This window comes from Aythya marila (assembly GCF_965140915.1).
Source record: "Aythya marila genome assembly, chromosome: 7".
In the NCBI taxonomy this organism is placed as follows: Eukaryota; Metazoa; Chordata; class Aves; order Anseriformes; family Anatidae; genus Aythya; species Aythya marila.
In genome coordinates, this window is record NC_139048.1 from 32,359,148 (window position 1) to 32,368,640 (window position 9,493).

General features: G+C 48.7%; 1 long non-coding RNA gene across 1 annotated transcript; it reads left to right on the forward strand.

Moving 5' to 3' along the window:
* Window positions 1-669: 669 nt before the first annotated feature.
* LOC309880465 lies at window positions 670-1,495 on the forward strand. Its single transcript, XR_014317977.1, has 3 exons — window positions 670-700; window positions 1,065-1,104; window positions 1,412-1,495. It is a non-coding gene; the product is annotated as an uncharacterized lncRNA (long non-coding RNA).
* Window positions 1,496-9,493: the final 7,998 nt, after the last annotated feature.

Sequence of the window (9,493 nt, forward strand, 5' to 3'; positions counted from 1 at the left end):
AATTTGTGGCTCAGGCATTACTGAGGTGTTAGACACCGAAATTATGACCACTCTGTCAGATGGGCTGGATAATTTTTACTCCTAAACCTTCCACCGAGATGATTTTCAGGGCTGGGAAATTAGTCTTACTCTGCAGAGCTGTCAGTGTCTCCTGGCTGTGTCAGTATTAGCTCTAACAAATGTGTGTATGTATGATACAGCTATTTCATCATCATTCCCTGCACTCCTCCAGGCACCTGGGAAGCTTATCTTAAGTGCAGCTCTCCTCTCCCAGGGGTCACTTTTGTTAATTTTGGGGTTGTTTTCCAGTAATGTAGAAAAGCTCCAGTACAAGGTGTATTTTGGTGTGTGTTTTTTTTTTTTTTTTTTTTTTTTTAAAGGCCCTGTAGACAAATAGGGAGAGAGATTTCCTGCTCTGAGTTAGCTTATGCTTGAAACGGGTTAGGGGAGGTTTTGTTTCTACAGCTAGGAAACTGAGGCAAGCAGAAATTCAAGACCTCAGAGGTGTTCAAGACCCCAATTTTCAGTAAAATCTCATCTCCTCAGAAGGTAGGAGGCAGAAGATCATTGTGTAGGAAGGCTGTGCTGGGTTCTCTTGGGCATTTCTGAAGTTCTGAGGCTTGCATCCCTTCCTAGCAGGAGATAGGAGATGGAAAGAAGCCCTCTGGAGGAGATGGTGCCTGTCTTGTCTTCAGTGAAGGTGAGCTGCGAGCCTGTGGCTGCCTCCTCTTCCTTTCAGACACGCTCCTCGGCTGATTGGGGCTCTATTATTAGTAGCTGATGCGCCACTAGAGTTGCACTCCTTCTAATTAATCAATTGCTCCTAATTAATCAATGCTTCTGGTGACAGCTCTTGGCCATTAAATAGTTTTCATTAGTATCCAGAGCCCAACAGCATGGATGAAACTATCTTTGTTGCCTCTTGGATTGCAACACCAAGAAGAGCAGCCCTGTGTGACAGTAAAAGAGCAATTTTTTGTCTGGTCCCTTCCTCGTCCCAATGCAAACTGACCTTTATGATCTTTCTCTCTTCCCTTTCTTTAAACTTTGCATGTTGGTTAAAGGAGAAGATGGGTGGTGACTTCAGCTCCTCTCCTATCCCAGGTGATTATCCTTAGGTAAAGTGGACAGGATCGTTTTTAAAGGTAGGCAACGTCCGATTATCCTCATTTTGTCAGTTATCTGAGAATCCTTCTCAGGTCAAGAAGGAAGAAAGCGAAGATCAATACTTATTGATGCCTGAATTACCCTCCTCCATGCTAAAAATTAACTGTGCCAGTGGTGTAGCTGCATCTGTGCACAGGTAGCCCTAAATTGGCCAAAATTGTATGTACAACCTCAGCACCAGGAAGGGAGGGTTACGCTGCTGGGAAATATTTCCAGACCTCACCAAACATCTGGTGTTTTCCAGGAAACGATGAGAAACCGCTGCTGCACGCTCAACCTTGCTCTCCAGACGGAGAGGGCATCGCTGTCCTTGCTCATCTTGCGAGGTTATTTCCTGAACGCAGCCGTAACGTGGCAAGTATTTGGTCACGTTGGGAAGCCCCGTAATTTCCTTCCTTCCCGCTGAATCTGCCCTGAAGTGATTCCTTCCTTTGGTCAGGTTAGCATGATTCAGAGTGAAGAACCGAAAGGACTCGGTTCTCCTGAGATGCTGGGGTTTGTCCTTTTGCTGTTGGGTCGTACAACGTGGCCTTCCGATCCTGGAAACTCACAGGGGGGGTGGGTTTGGTCCCTGTTAACTTCACATTCTCCTAAAGTGCATCTTTCTGTGTTGGAAGGGGGAGAAAAAAGAGTGAAGGCCAAGCTTTGAAGGATTGAGCTGCTTCAGCAGCTTTGCCAGCTTCCTATGCCCCCCAGCCACTGTTCACCATGCTGCACATAGTCCATCATTTCCGTAGAGACCAAATCATCCTGAAGTGGCTTTGAAATCACCTTCTACAAGTAAGTGGCCTGAAATACAGGTCACCCCAAACAGTGGTGGCCTGTGGGGCAGGGAGCTGTCTGTTTTCAGTAAAAAATGCAGAAATGTCCAGTAGGCTTTGTGTAAGGCTCATCAAACCCGGAGGAGATGGCTTACTTACCTGCACTATGCAGTGAATTGCTCAAATAAATCAATTGTGAGAGTATTTTATGGGTTTGGGGTGTTTCATCAGGCTTAAAAGCTTCCAGAGGCTTCTCAGGAGGTGCAGCACCAAGAAGGTCTGTTTAGAGCCCAAGGAATTTCCATGTGCTCCTGCAGCTTCTTGCAGCTTTGACACCACATCCTGCAGTGGCCCAGGAACTGTGCAGTCACTGATCAGACCTTCAGCTCCCAGAGTGCAAGAAGCTGTGCAAAACACATTATTTGTTCAGCCTGCCATTCCCAGGCTGTTCTGCACGGGTACAGCTTGGGCTCTGGTGTTTTGCTCTGTTTTTCCATTAGTTTCTGGGATTTTTTCTCTTCCTGTAGAATGTAACTCAGTTACCTCCGTTGGTACGTGCCTGTATCTGCTGAGAAGCCTTCTATCAGTCGCTTGCCTGAGGCCTCCCCTGTAAGTTATTTATACAGTGATTAGTTAAAGCTTCAGATATTTAATGCAACCTTTAAATCACGCATCCAGCAACAGCTATCGGTCACATAAAATTTCATTGAGCGGTGGCTGTCACTTAGTGTTTTTCTCAATGTGTGCATATATTTAATTTTCTACAGACCTCTCTTGCTGATATTTTCTGCTGAGTAAATAGTAAATCGAGGGACTTCAAAAAGTGTTTTGGTGCATTGCAATGAGTGAATTATTTGGAAAGGGAATGTGGAATATAAAAATTCATCTTGCAAAAAAGTTGCCCTGTTGTATAAATCCCATTTCTCTGTTAAAACAGAGTCAAACCTTAAAGTGAAACGTACTTTTTCATGGCAGATGTAGGTAGCAAGCAATCTTTTAATCAGCTGGCTTTGATTATTCAGTTTGGGGTTTCTATCTTTTTGTCTCAGCTTATACTATGCTTATGGGACAACACATGCTTTGTGCTGGGGGTTCAAAACTGTACCTGTAAATGCTTGAATTCAAAGATGTGGTCAGAATTTAATATTTCTGAGTTGGCTTAGAAAGCCAAGTCCTTGGGCTTACCGAAGGAAATGCAGCTTGGAAGAAATATAGGTGGAAAATGTAAAGCTGAAGTCTTAATGAAGCAAACTTAATTTATGGAGCAAGTAGTAAGTAAAAAGTGAAAGGAGATTATGCCTGGGTCTGCAACTGGAGGAGCAAGGGTATGTTCCAGCACTGAGAGCTGGGCTGTGCCCAGGCCATCATAGACCCCGAAGTGAAGCATCTCTAGGTACCTCATTGCACCTTGTGGTTTGACAAGAGGGCTTGAATTGAGTCTCAAGGGGTGTTTTGGATCCAGGGTGGGTTGAGTTGCACTCTCAGGGTCTGGTTGTGACCTTGGTTGGTCCCTCCAGTGGCTAGGACCAGCAGCAAGGAACCTGGAACAGGGTGGATTCAAATGTTTCTGTGTGTGCAATGCAGATTCTTTGGTTTGGCTGCATGGGTCGATTTGGAGAGCCACAGTCTGCCTCTGCGGAGCTGCCTTCGTGACTTTACAGCTACCCTGTAAGTCGGAGGTGTGAGCATCCTGCCCCTCCGCTCTCAGGCTGCACTGTGGTGAGCAATGCAAACCCCAAAGCAGTGCTGGGGAGCGACAGGCAGGTGTTTCTACCACCCTCGGGGAAACAGCTGGGATATTTGGAGCTCCATCTGCTCGTGAGGTTTGGTGGAAGGGAAGGGAAGTTGCCTGGAAGACTAGTGCTGGAATGAGGGGTGTGCGTGCTAACGGGGGCTCACCTCGCCCTGGGTGCATGCACAACCCAATTATGCAGCCAGCAACTCACATCTCTTACATTAACCTGGTTTTAGGGAGAAGAGAGGAAAAGGAAGGGATAAAAGGAGAAGCCAACGTTGGAGAACAGAAGGAGCAGGCTCTCGGAGGGCAGTGCAGACAGCTGGGTCGTGCAGCAGCCACCAGCCTGGCCATCACTGGGGCTGATAATGCTTTCTATGACTCCTGCCTGCTTGCTGCAGCCCATTAATTGATTTGGCAGAGCAAAAAAGGAAAACGCTGGTGACTGAGTGAAGTGAAACTGTGTATTTTAAATTATCCCCCTGGATCCTGGCGAGATTTCCTTCTCCCTCTTTGGATTGGTTGCTGCGTTGGTTCCCTGCTGTTCTGTGTTCCTCTTGCCCAAGGTTTGATGGATGCTGAGGTCTCATCTTTGGTTAATAATTGGGATTTCACTCATTCTGGAGGCAAATTTGCGACTTGTTCCCGTGGCAAATATGCTACGGGCAGGGTTAGCTGCTGCCCTTGCTGCAGCAAAGGCAAGCGCCGCTGTCTTCATCAGTGCCGTAATTAGATCATTAATTAAAGAGCTCTCTGAGTAGTTCCTCTCCACACTTTTGAAATAAGGATGGAATCAGACTTCATTTGGCAGAGGTGATGGACTTGGCCTTTGTGTCCAGAGTCCTGCCCGGCTGCCTTCTCCCCCCAGCTGTGAGCGTTTTACTCCAGGCCTCGTTACAAAGAGTGGCTTGACCTCTCCTTAACTGCTTCTGAACAGTGCAGCTCCTTCCCAGCATTACCTGCTACAGTGCAAGGAAAGGTGTGAAAAAACAGCACCTCAGTGCACTCTGTGCAGGTGAGAGGGAGCTCCTGCTGTACACAAAGTTCAGAGTGAAAGCATCTTTCTTTCAGTACATTGTATTTAACTTGGTCCGATTCCATCCCCTTTTCTCTGCAGCGATAAAAACCACTATTGCTCTTTCATCTCTCCCCCTTTTCTTCCCGAGTAGGTTCTGTGGAAACGGTGTTTGGGGGCAGTAAATCACAAACTGGAAGCACGCATTCATAAAATGCTTTATGCCTCCCTCCATCAATATTTCAACGTGGAACACAGGCGCCAACATTTCATTTTAATTAAGCTGCAAATTTCCCTGTCGGGGAAGAAAGCTGAACTCCACAATCCAGCCCAGCCCCGTCCCTGTCCCCATCCCCTCCCCGTGACATCTTATTAGCAGTGTTGTTCTTGTGTGGGAGCTGGGGCAGAGTTTTATGGGGCTCCTGGGGCACCTGGTGTGTGCCCCTCCTGCAGGAAGGAGGGCTTCCAGTTGGGTTGCATCTGGACTGGTTCGTCCTTTTCAAAACTCTTCTTGCCACAGGGTGAAGGGGTTCTTGATGCCATTTGTGCAGGTACCTGTGGGAGCTGGCTTCCAGCAAGCAGACAGGGCGACCCAGCACAAACAGAAGGTTTGGGGAGATAGGCTCTGACATTGGTTAGCAGCAAGGGAAGGCTTCCCTGCTCCAGCCAGCATTGCGTTTTTTAAACCTGGCCTTTCTCAGGTTGCATTAACTGCTAGGATTGTTCCCATCCGCAGGAGAAAAAGGATTTGACCAAGGTGTGCAAGGGACTGCAGAGCACAAGGCAGCAGTCCACGGCCTCGCAGCCTTGTCTCCGAGGGAAGTGGCAGTGCCAGGTATGAGAGGTGTGCTGCACGCCCAATTAGCGCGTTAACCAGCACAACTCGTTGCCAGAAGGTAGTGCTGACTGTCAGGTTTTGTCCGAGTGGATTGTTCCCAGGTACGTGAGCTAGGATAAAAATACAAATGGCAAAATGCTGAAGGAAAGGAGGGGGTCCCCTAATGCAAAGGAAATATGACCCTCGTGGTGGTGCTGTTCCATCATTGTCAATTACGAGGAGTGTTAAATGTTCCTTCGTAGCAGCTGGCGTGGGGTATTATTGTAGAGAGGGCACTAAATTAGATGGGTTATCAGTGTAATTCAATCTGACAATTTCTGTGGCCATATCCTGAAGACAGTGGGAAAGGTGGGGAGAGGGAGCAGCGCCCGTGACACACACAAATGCTAACTGGAAGGGAAAGAGGCATTCATTTCTCGTTAGCGCATACGAATGTAAATTTAGTGATTTATGTAACTTCCCCGAGCTGAGCTGCTTGCTGCCTGAAGAACTATTCTTAAAACACACATCCAAATTAAGATGCTATGGATCAGATAAATTGCTCCATACAGAAACTTTGTTTGCAAAGTCAACGTTTTTCCAGCAGCCTTTTTAAAGTCCTTAAAACAAAAACAAAACATAGTAGGGAGAAATAAATATCTGCGTTGCTGCTGTCAAGGTCCGGGAGGTGGCTTTGAGGCTGACCTTGCCAGAGAAAGCTGGTGTCACAACAGTCCTTTCTTGGAGGGATGTGTTGACGTTTTTGGATGTATTCCCATTAAAATAAATCTTTTTTGGGTGGGGCATTTGGACTTGGATTTACCAAATGAACTGCCTTATTTTGACCTGCCCGAACACAGCGATTTGGGATTCTGTCGTGGAGGGCTGCGCGTTGCAGACTGAGCTGGGGAGAGTGGGATGTGTTATATTTCATCAACATCTTAATGCAGCATTTCCTCTGCGAAGGAAGGTGTGAAAAGGAAAGTTAAAGCTGTGATCTCTGCTTCTTCCTCTCCCTAGCACTGGTATCTCTGTTTTACTCAGAGCTGTACCAGGATCGCAGAGAGGAGCTCTAAGGTAGTGGTATCCATAGGGTTAGGGGGTATTTTCCTACTCAGTCCAAACGATGTAGGGCAAGAATAGTTAATATTATGGAGAACCTTCTCCTGCTCTGAAAAGATGTAGGGCTCATGGAAGCCCCACTTCTGCAAAAATCAAGCTGACGTAAAGCCAGAAGGATGGAGAGGTACAGACAAAGCCCCGAAATGAAGCTCATTTGTGGAAAGAGCAACGGGTCAACAGGCAAGTCTTGTTTTGGGGGTCTGGAGAGAGCCTCGTGAGCTGAGAGCCGTCTGGAGGATGTGCAGTGGGGTGAAACCTGTGGGCGTGCCACCCAAAAGCATTTCTGAGGAGGTGGGACTGGCAGTTCTGGTCGGGGCATGCCAAGTGCCAGCTGGGTCATCCCATGTGTTAGCAGGAAGACTTCTTTGCGTGGTCTTAGCTTGACACAGACCCAGCTTAACAGCCAGCAGGCTTGAACCAAGGGAATTGGTTCAAGGGCTCAGCCAGCTGGAATTTCTGTCCCTTCATGGGAAGGGGGTGCTGGCAGGTTTGGGTTATCTGTAGGGGAAGAGGAGACTGGATGGCAGGAGTTGTTTGCCAGGATGATTTATCTCCCTGTGCTTTGCAGCAGTTGTCTGAAGTCAGTCTTAACCTGCAGCTGATGTATGTGGCCTGTAGGTGCAGGCAGCAAGGTTTTTGGGGTGAGAGCTTTTCATGTGAACCCTGAACAATGGGGCTGTTAGAGAGCAGGAAGAGGAAAAGGGAAAACTGTTGGTGTTTCCCGAGCACCTCCTCCCCAAATGCGTGCTGGTGTGTCCCCGTGCAGCGCAGAAATAAGCAGCAGGATCTGTGCGTGTGCTTATGGGGCTGCTGTCCTTGGATCCTGTTCGAACACACTCTTGTCCCAGAGTTGTTTTGCATTTCACCAGGGAGTCTTTTGTCTAAAGGGCATCGCTGCTACAGCAAAGTGGAGCGTGTCCCTGCCCCTGCTTTCTCCAGTGGATATCACATTTCATTACCCTGATGAGCCTGAGTGAATTCTCCCGGTTGTGTTAATGTGCCCACAAGCCAGCCTGTGTCACGTCCGCAAGAAGCCTGTGACATTTTCCAGCCTCCCCCATCGCCCCTGGTTTTAAAACCTTAAATGATAATCACGTCCTCATCCCTTTTTCTACTTATCGATTCTGAAATGGAGGGGAGTGGGCGCAGAGGGACCGAGACGCCCCCTTCCCGTCCATGCCTGCAGGTGCTGTTGGCCCCAAGCTGAGCAAGCACGGACAGCGTTTGCTTCTTGGGGCTGTGCATGTTCCTGGCCTGCTGCAGTGCTCTGAGGGTGCTTGGAGGGGGTTATGGGGGCGTGTGTCTTTGTAGGGCTTCGGTCTTTGTGCTTTGAAGCCTGTGGGTGAAATGGAAAGAGGGTGGTGGTGAGTGGGGTGGCTTTTATGGCATCGTCCTCCTGTTTGGGCTGCTGTGGGGTGTGGCATAGAGTGCTTCTGTGCACCTGAAGCAAGGGTGCATCCCTGGGGAGAGGTGCCCCAAGGAGGATGTGACCATGTTGTGCTGGACGAGGAGTGCATGAAACCCAGGATCTGTGTTTCAGAGTGCCCTGCAGGCAAAGCATACAGGAGGGATTTAAAATTAGCCGTATGGAGGCAGGTGAGAAGTAAAGTGTTTGTCTTCCCAGCGTGGGGCTCTTCCTTCCCCGTGCCTTCAGTTTAAGCTGTATTTCAGACTGTAGCGGCAGTGCTGGAGAGTTGGGGCCGCTTTCCAAAATGCTGGTATCAGTGTGAAACGAGGTGTTCTTCTGCATGCATCACAAATGATATTCTTGTTTTTTTAAAACTTTTAAAGAATGAAAGTTCTGCTTTAATAATAGCTTTAAATGATGATTATTTTTCTGATCTAGCAGCGCCGAAGCTGAGCCATTCAGAAATCAGCGGTGCTTGTATCAGCCCTGCCACGAGGACAGGTATTAATTTCTCAAGAAGTCAAACAAGCCGTAACAGGACAGCGAGAATTAGCTGCTGATGAGTTGTGGTTAGAAGAGACGAGGATGCATTCTTTCAAAATACTTCTCCCGTGATTACGCCCCTCATCAAACCATCCCAGGAAGGCAATTCAGCCCGGCGAGGCTCAGCCATGCCTCGTGCTCCCAGCTGGTTATTAGGGTGTTTTGGATCGCCGTCCTTCTGTGCTCCCATCTCTACGAGGAGAGGTTAATGCGCGTTGGCTCGGAAACACCACTCGGCGCGCGCCGCGATGCTTTGTGCCGAGCGCACGAGAGCCGTGGTCACGTGCAGACGAGAGTTACTTGTGCATGGAGAATGGGGGCCTGATTGAGGACGAGTTTCAGGCTAAGTGTGTGAAGGGGGCTCTGAATGGGTTCGGTGTAATACAAAGATGTTCCCGAGAGCTCTTTGCTGGGGTAGAGAGGCTCCCATTAAGAGCCAGTTACGCGCCGTGTATCAGAGATGAGGGGGATTGGAGGTAAGTGGATCTTGCAGTAGAACAGGGCAAACCTGCAAACAATGGGATACAGAAACTGAAGTGAAAGACAATGACGGGTAAAAGTAATGCAGCTCGAAGCCCTGAGTGCTTCAAACCTGGAGAAGGAGCTCCGGGAGCTTCGCTCAGCCCAAAAGTGCCTGGGTTGGATGGGGGAGGACCTGGGATGTGCTCCGAGGTGGGACAGGGATGGCTGGGGAGGCCAAGGGCTGTGAGGGTGTTGGGAAGGATATTTTTGGGGATGTAGCACGTGTCTCTCTCTTCAGACCTGCCCTGTAAGCAAAATGCTTGTTTTCTTCTAAGAAAGGGAAAGGCTGGGGTGCCCAGGCAAGCTGGATGTGGCTTGGAGGCTTGCTGTGCGCCACGGCTGTCGTCACTACCCCTTGCACAGCTTGCTTCACGCCTGGGGGCAGATGCACAGCCCCGTGTAT